This window comes from Drosophila obscura, unplaced genomic scaffold (genome assembly GCF_018151105.1).
Source record: "Drosophila obscura isolate BZ-5 IFL unplaced genomic scaffold, ASM1815110v1 contig_75, whole genome shotgun sequence".
Lineage (NCBI taxonomy): Eukaryota > Metazoa > Arthropoda > Insecta > Diptera > Drosophilidae > Drosophila > Drosophila obscura.
In genome coordinates, this window is record NW_024542867.1 from 3,433,602 (window position 1) to 3,442,799 (window position 9,198).

Here is a 9,198-nt window from a genome sequence, read left to right on the forward strand (position 1 = left end):
TTTGAGTACGGGTATAAAAAGTTGGATTTTTAATTCATTAAACAAAAACACTCATTTAATATTTTGTATTTGTTATTTATTTATTGTATTCATTTGAGTAAAGGTTGAATTTAACGATCTTTGATCCGAGCTCTGCAGACCGAAAAGTTCTATTGAGCTTTTACATTTGTTGATTAAAGTTTTGTTAATGTTATGTTAAGTTTAAGTTAAGTTAAGTTTAACATGGCTAGTGTATTTGATATATGGTTTGTGTATTTGATTATCGAGAAGCTTAAGCGAAGATCGATCGTTGAGAATTCTGTAAGCTTTACATTTAGTTTGGGTGATGATAGGAAAGTGAGGCTTTACAAAAGATCATTGGCTGTGCGTTAACATATTTGAGAACGTGTTATTTGTGTTGCGGATAGTTTACTAAATATAATTATGGGTTCGGAAACGTTTCCTTCTCTGCGTTACACCATCCACTTTTACCACAAATCTTATATACCCCTTAACTCTTCGAGTACGGGAATAACAAACATTTTTTACTACAAGCATATTAAACAAATTTGAATTACTTTCTGCTGATTTAAGAACATATTTAGATCACACTTCTTATCACAATAATCCTAGTATGCACAATGTGCATTTCACATAAGTGGGTATGTATGTATGTATAAGTTGCTGCACATTTTAATTAAAACGGTACTAAGAATGAAGCCCGAAGATGATCAATGGAGCATACCTACAAAAAATATACCGTTACCATATAAGAAATTATAAGCAAATTAAAAAGTGCACATGTGTACTTACTGTACATATGTATATGTACTTCTTTCTCTGAGGTATGTACATTAATTCGACCAGAAGACCACACTTGTTTTTGGGCCACGTATAATTACATTTGACCAATTCCAGCACAATACGTTTAGTACAATATCCATATGTGTGAGCTGCCAAGAGGCATTCAGTTGCCCTAGTGCCCGGCCTGGCATTAGCGACATCTCCGTTGGGAAAGTAGAATTTTCATAAACAATTTGAAAAATTTTATAAATGTTTTCTGCTCATTAATCTTGCTAGCTCTCTGCCTGGAATGCCTCAGGCAACATACTGGATACATATGTATGTATGTACATACATAAGATTATGCACAGTCGAATTTATGCCTGTCGGTTAAGTTGCCCTTGGTCCTCTTAGGCAAACGCATTTCTGACAGCTTTAGTTTTGGCAATTCAATTAGGGCAAGTTAAAAACGTGCTGAAAAAAGGATTTTGGGCCGACTCATGTTAACCCTTAGCTGACTTATCCTCAGCTGTCTGATGTGTGTCTGATGGCTTCTCCCGCTGCCCGTCTAACGAGCGATGCAAATGCCTCCCAAGCAATTAATCATTCGTTGTTCGCCAGTCGTTGCCATCACCATGTTTGATGTCGCCACTGATGTTGTTTTTGCTGATGATTGGCGCCTTATTCCACAACACAATTCCGGTTGGCACCGGAAACGCGTCTTCGACATTAGTAGGCAGCGACGCACAGTGGGGCCTTCGGCCATTTCAGCTTGCTAAATTAATATCATCTGAACAAACGATATCTCCAAGAAATAAACTGCATTTGAAATAAAATTGTTTCAAAGCTTAGTCTGCAAGATTACATTGTGCTACATTGTCTAGAAGCTTTACAATAAAACTACCCGACAAACCACTTTTTTCCGCTGCAAACCAAACTGAATTTTTCTGATAAATTGGGGCCTTTACATTTTTTTTTTAAGTATTTTTTTTTTCTATGGCAAAACATTTTTTTAAGAGTTTTTGAAAATTTGTATTTTTTTTAGTCTTTTCAGAGGTAGCGACTCTTTTTCACATAACGTAAGTATTTTACATTTGGTTGTAATGAAATTTGCCATTCTAAAGTGCTAAGAAATGCAGCTATAAATAAGACCCAAACTTTTTGTGATTTCATATTATTTTATAATTTTTAATCAAAATCTGAACAAAAAACAAAACGTTGACAAGGCAATTGTACCAGATATACATGAAGATATAACGAATCAAAGTTAAAGTTTTGTAACATTTTTACAGTTTCTGCAACTTAAAAAAAAAAAAATTTCGTAGTGTATGGTTTAATTTTAAGAGAGGAACATTGTTCAAAGAACAGTGCCAACAGTGCGATGTTTGTAGTTAGTAACGAAATGGTGTCGGGTAATGTAAAGTTGAATTTTGTTGTCAGTGTATATATTCCTATGTAAAATTACACTACCCGACACGATTTTTCCTCAAGGAACAAAACCAACTTTTTCTTTAAGATTTGGTGCTTAGAAATGGTTTGATGATATATTTTTTTTTTCTATGGCAGAACTTTTTTTTTTTTAATTTTTGAAATCTGGTATTTTTTTTAAAGCTTTTTTCAGAGGTAGCGCTTGTTTTTTTCATATAACTGTAGTATCTTACGTCTGGTTGTAAAGAACTTTGCTATTTTGAAAAGATAACACTAGTCAACACGATTTTTCCTCAAGGAACAAAACGAACTTTTTCTTAAAGATTTGGGGCTTAGAAATGGTTTGATGATATTTTTTTTTTTCTATGGCAGAACTTTTTTTTAATGAATTTTTGAAAACTGGTATTTTTTTTTAAAGCTTTTTTCAGAGGTAACGCTTGTTTTTTTCACATAACTCTAGTATCTTACGTCTGGTTGTAAAGAACTTTGCTATTTTGAAAAGATAATTGACGCAGCTAGAAGTTGATGCCAAACACTTTGTGATTTCAGCTTACCGTCTGGGAAATATAAAGCATTGAAATGCAAAAATGATGATTTTTGTGGGTATTTTTTACGAAATTTTGACTTTAAAAACTCAGGAAAAGTCGAAAAAAAATTATATCTTGTGTTCTTTATTTTTTCGTGTATAGGTGCGTTAATTTGGCGTCGTTTAAGGTATCGCTCATTAAAATCTATGGAGAGACTTTGGAGCTAAAATTCGTTAACCAAACCTAAAAAATGGAAAAAATGAACAAAAAATACCTTTTTGAAGGCGGCGGGCCCAACTGCCAATTGGGAACAAAGCAAACGAGCAAGGGTTGTACATTTGGTACCTGATCGCGTTCCTTTGTTCCCAATTGGCAGTTGGGAAATACCGCAAAAAATACCGCACAAAAATCATCATTTTTGCATTTCAATGCTTTATATTTCCCAGACGGTAAGCTGAAATCACAAAGTATTTGGGCTCAACTTATAGCTGTTTTAATTACCTTTTCAAAATAGCAAAGTTCTGTACAACCAGACGTAAGATTTTAAAGTTATGTGAAAAAAACTATCGCTACCTCTGAAAAAAGCTTAAAAAAAAAATACCAGACTTCAAAAATTCTTCAAAAAAAAGTTCTGCCATAGAAAAAAAACCATAATTCTTTAAAAAATTTTAAAGCCCCATATCTATCAGAAAAAGTCGGTTTGGATCGTTGAGGAAAAAAAAAGTTCGGTTTTGTCGAGTAGTGTAATTAAGACAGCTAGAAGTTAAGCCCAAACACTTTGTGATTACAGCTTACCGTCTGGGAAATATAAAGCATTGAAATGCAAAAATGATGATTTTTGTGCGGTATTTTTTGACGAAATTTTGACTTTAAAAACTCATGAAAAGTCGAAAAAAAATTATATCTTGTGTCCTCTATTTTTTCGTGTATAGGTGCGTTAATTTGGCGTCGTTTAAGGTATCGCTCATTAAAATCTATGGAGAGACTTTGGAGCTAAAATTCGTTAACCAAACCTAAAATATGGAAAAAATGAACAAAAAATACCTTTTGGAAGGTTCGGGCCAACTGCCAATTGGGAACAAAGCAAACGAACAAGGGTTGTAAATTTGGTATCTGATCGCGTTCCTTTGTTCTCAATGGGCAGTTGGGCTCGCAGTGTGATATCACATGAGTCTGGAAACCAAATTTGGTTTCTCTAGCTTTTATAGTCTCTGAGATCCAGCCGACAAACAAGACGGACGGATGGACAGACGGACAGACAGACATGGCTCTATCGACTCGGCTATTGATGCTGATCAAGAATATATATACTTTATGGGGTCGGAAACGTTTCCTTCTCTGTGTTGCACACATCCACGTTTACCACAAATACAATATACCCCTTAACTCTTTTTTGAGTACGGGTATAAAAAATTTTTTTTTCCTTTTTACTAGTAGAAATTTATTAAAAATTAATATTTGCTGTAGAAAAATATATTTGCATGTTGTTCAATTTTATTTATATTTTTTATGATGGTAAAAAAACGAAATTTCGAGTTTAGCCGTTACTTTAATTGTTCTTTAAAAAAATTATTGTAAGTATTGCAAATAAATGTATTAAATTTCAGACTTATACCTAGCCGGATTCAAAAGTTATTATTTTGCATAGTGTTTTGAGAAAACGAGCCACTGTGTGCCGTTCTAAAAATCCATTTTTATTCGCTATCGATGGTTTTTCTTACGTGGAAACATTCTTCTGGCAAATACGAACAAATGAATAAAAACTTAAGCCAAATCTACCCAGCCGTTCTCAGGTGATGATGCACTATACATTTTTATCTCTCCATTTTTATACCCGTACTCAAAAAGAGTTATGGGTATATTGTATTTGTGGTAAACGTGGATGTGTGCAACACAGAGAAGGAAACGTTTCCGACCCCATAAAGTATATATATTCTTGATCAGCATCAATAGCCGAGTCGATTTAGCCATGTCCGTCTGTCCGTCCGTCTGTCTGTCCGTCTGTCTGTCTGTCCGTCTTGTTGAGCGCCTAGATCTCAGAGACCATAAGAGCTAGGGCAACCAAATTAGGTTTCCAGACTCATGTGATATCACACTGCTACAAGTGTATTTCAAAATTTCGCCACGTCCCCACAAAGGACGAAAATCTGTGGCAGGCACAATTTTAAAGATACGATAAAACTAAAACCGCAGTATCGTAGAGAATGCCCATATCTACCAGATTGCCGGATCTGAATCAGATCGGATCATAATTATAGCCAGAATGAAGAAACTAATATTCAGTTGCTTCCCTCGCCTCCTACAGCAAGAGACCTGCTACTCATTCTCTTTCTCGCTCGCACACTCTTTCTCGTTATGTACTCGAGCGCTCTCTAGCGGACGAGATATAGAATCTAAATGGTACATGTATAATCTACATGTTAGATGTATAATATACATAGTAGATGTAGATAACAGATGTAGCAAAAAAAATATAAAATGTATTTTTTTAATTCTAAAAAATCATAAGCTCAAAAGTGTATTTACAGACTGAGTGCGGGTATAAGTAGAGTCGCGTCCCCAGAAGCGACTCACACGTTACTTCTCGTTTATTATCAATCTGAAGTTTATCTGAAGGCGTAAAAATGGGGCGAGACAACGTTCACCGGGTCCGTTAGTTTGATATAAAACGAGAAGGAAATTTCTTTGAAATACACTTGTAGCAGTGTGATATCACATGAGTCTGGAAACCAAATTTGGTTTCTCTAGCTCTTATAGTCTCTGAGATCCAGGCGCTCATCAAGACGGACGGACGGACAGACGGACGGACAGACGGACATGGCTATATAGACTCGGCTATTGATGCTGATCAAGAATATATATACTTTATGGGGTCGGAAACGTTTCCTTCTCTGCGTTGCACACATCCACTTTTACCACAAATCTAATATACCCCTTAACTCTTTTTTGAGTACGGGTATAAAAACACAAAACGTTGACATTTTCTGAAAAAAAAAATATTAGACCGCTTACCGATTTTTTCTTGCGAGTTTATTAGGGTGGGGGGAGGTGGCTGATGCTAAATAGTTCGGCCTAATTCACCAATCAACTTCTGGGGAAATCGATACAGCCGACGGTTTAGTTCTATGGCTTCCTTCGTCGATGCGTTGTCATCCCTATTCTCCGCAGCAGAAAAGTAGAGGCCAGACCTAAAACCAGCACGCCACTGAAGTTTAGTCGTTGGGCACCATGGAACGTTGGCGCAACAAAGTGGCGATAGTGACTGGCGCCAGTGCTGGCATTGGTGCGGCCTGTGTGCGCGCTTTGGTCGGTGCTGGTCTGGTAGTTGTCGGCCTGGCGCGTCGCCAGGAGCGAATTGAGCAGCTGCGGGCAGGATTACCCGAGGAGGAGCAGGAGCGTCTGCACGGGCTGAGGTGCGACGTTACGCATGAGGAGCAGGTAATGGCAGCATTTGACTGGGCACAACGCCAGTTAGGTGGCGTAGACGTGCTGGTCAACAATGCAGGCATCATTGCCACCGGAGAGCTAAGCGGTCAGTCCAACACTGCAGCTATGCGCGAAACTATAGAAACGAACGTCATGGGCAGTGTTTACTGCATCCGCGAGGCTTTTCAATCGATGAGACAGCGCGGGGCCGAGGGTCACGTGGTCATCGTGAACAGCGTGGCGGGACAGCATGTGCCCAACTTAGGTACTCAGCTCCCCCTCACTCAATATTTATCCGGCCAGTAAGTTTGCGCTCCGCGCCATGAGCGAAATATATCGTCAGGAGTTTCAACGCAGCAAAACCTGTGTCAGGGTTTCGGTAAGATGACACTTCCCTTTACCATCACTTTAGCAATGACGTCACTACAAATAAATTGCAGACCATCAGTCCTGGCATTGTCGACACGGACATCTTGCCCGAGCAGATCCAGACGTGCATCAAGCAATACATGCCTATGCCAGTCAGAAGATGTAGCCGATGCGGTGCTCTGGACCATCGGTACTCCACCCAACGTACAGGTGCGCTGTCCTACGCTCTGCCTACACATTGTACTTACTGACGTCCCTATTCTTTGCAGGTGCACAACATCACCATCAAGGCGCAGGGTGAAAAGTTCTAGGCGGAACGTTGTGAGCCGTGTCTAAAGCCGCGCCTCTACATTTATACCCATTGCTCAGTCAGTCCGATTTCAGCATATTTTATCGGTTTCCATAATTTCGCTACTGTTTTTATTCCGCTACATCTGTCTCTCTTGCCCACAAAATTCGGTTGCTCTAGCTCTCATAGTCTCTGCGCACTTGCTTCGGTGCGCCAACCCCCGCTCACTCGCATCTCTCGTTCGCTATTAGTCTAGACTCTAGAGTCTAGACTCCTAGAGCTTAGACGGCCCTGTTGCGGAAAGCTCCGAAGATAAAAACCAACATATGTATGAAGGTATGTAAATTAACGACTGTCAACCAAATTGGCCACTGGGCAGATCAACTTCTGTATATCTTCCAAGTAAGCAGATCCGTCGATCGTGGGATCCCGGCCGTCTGCAACGGACACCACACACGAGGCGCAAGGTCAGCATTAATTTATGCTGATCGAAAGCAGAGGCAACCGAAAGTTTGTGTTGGATAAGTTAGTCTTTTAGTGGTTCGCTGCTGATTGGCAGCAACATACAAATCTGTTCTGCAGTGCAATATAAATTAATCATTTAAATAAATTTAATCATTATATCAAAATGAACTACTTATTGCTGAATAAATGCAACCATATTAATCTCAATAGCCCGTTATCTAAATATAGCTTGTATGTGTCGGAGATGTCTCTGCAGGAACTCTACAACATAGATTAAGAAAATACACACAAAAATTCCCTTGATCTTCTACTTTACTCTGCAACACTAAGTTGGATCATAATCTTGCTCAAATCTTGGTTTATTCATTATCTCGATCTTACCCAACACTACAATCTGAGCCAAGAATCAACATTTGTCCATTCTCAAAATTCGATCTGTTGCATCATTTCACAACCAAAAATGTCCTTTCCACAAGGCACACAAGACCCCAGGACAGGCTATCTCCGCCTCACAACTGGCACACACACTTTCACATCAGGCCAATACCGCAGTACAACTCAGAGGTCTCACAAGGACCGCTCGAATAGACTCCGCCAAGATATCAGCCACTCTGCACCTCTGGTCACAAGAGCATCAGCAACCGAGCTCTTGATTCGACTTTCATGATACAGTCTCAGCCGTTGTGAATGATGTCAACACGCACCACCTGCTGGAGCCCAGAGTTTTGACCCATTTCGTCGTCCACCTGGACGTCTCATCAACTCTCATCATCGACCTCGGCTAATATATCCTAGTTTGGTACAGCTCGCAAATTTTCATGTGCATACTAGTATTTTTCTCTTCTTTTTCAACGGCTTCAATTCATTTTAATTTTCCTCCGCACCAAATTGTATGCATCAGATGTTTCATGGATGGTGGATGGTGGCAGGGTGAATCAGTGTTTCAGTCAACTCGGGTTGTGTAGTCAGCACAAAAGTTTGTGGAAGACACGACTGCTACCACCGGCGGGAACGGAAAGAAGCAGTTTTCTCTACCGGCTATCAGTAAGAAAAACTGACGAAGATAATCCTCTCCAGACGAGGGATGAAAGTCCTCTCTCAACACAACGGCAAAGTTCAGCGATTTGTCCAGGAAACACATGATCGTGGCTTTAAACGGTCCAATCAATAGTATGCACGCGGAAAAAAAATACGATTTGGCACAGACAGCGAGCATGTATTCATAAGCCAATATTGCAACCCACTCCTACTATTAATAACACAGCCGGAACCAGCGTGTGCACCCTTGCCACTATGGGGAAAATTCCCATTTTTCGGGTATTTATTCATTTTCTTAAAGTATTAAAATTGGTTTTTTTTGGTAACACCTTAAGAACACTTCAAACTGTAAATTCCAATAGCAACGAGAAGGAAAGTGTGAGTCGCTTCTGGGGACGCGACTCAACTTATACCCGTACTCAGTCGTATATACATTTTTGAGCAGAATTGTTTAGAATTTTAGAATTAAAACAAATATATTACATTTTTTTGCTACATCTGCTATCTACATCTACAATGTATATTTTACATCTAACATGTAGATTATAGATGTACCATTTATATTCTACATCTCCTCCGCTAGGGGTTGATCGCGCACTGAACGAGGCAGAGGCGGAGGCAGAGGCGGACAGACGGCTATTGATGCTGATCAAGAATATATATACTTTATGGGGTCGGAAACGTTTCCTTCTCTGCGTTGCACACATCCACTTTTACAACAAATACAATATACCCCTTAACTCTTTTTTTAATACGGGTATAAAAATGTTCTATATCACAGAACAATGTTAAGTCTATCAGCTGTTAAAGACAGCTGTTGCTGCAGAAAAGCACTTGCTTTAAGATTGCAATATTTTTGCAGCCTATTTTCAAAATGCCAATATTCAAACGCGA

The 9,198-nt window shown here is 39.0% G+C and overlaps 1 pseudogene; it reads left to right on the top strand.

The window, feature by feature from the left end:
* The first annotated feature begins 5,913 nt into the window (after positions 1-5,913).
* LOC121405120 lies at positions 5,914-6,927 on the top strand (annotated as a pseudogene).
* The last annotated feature ends 2,271 nt before the right edge of the window (positions 6,928-9,198 follow it).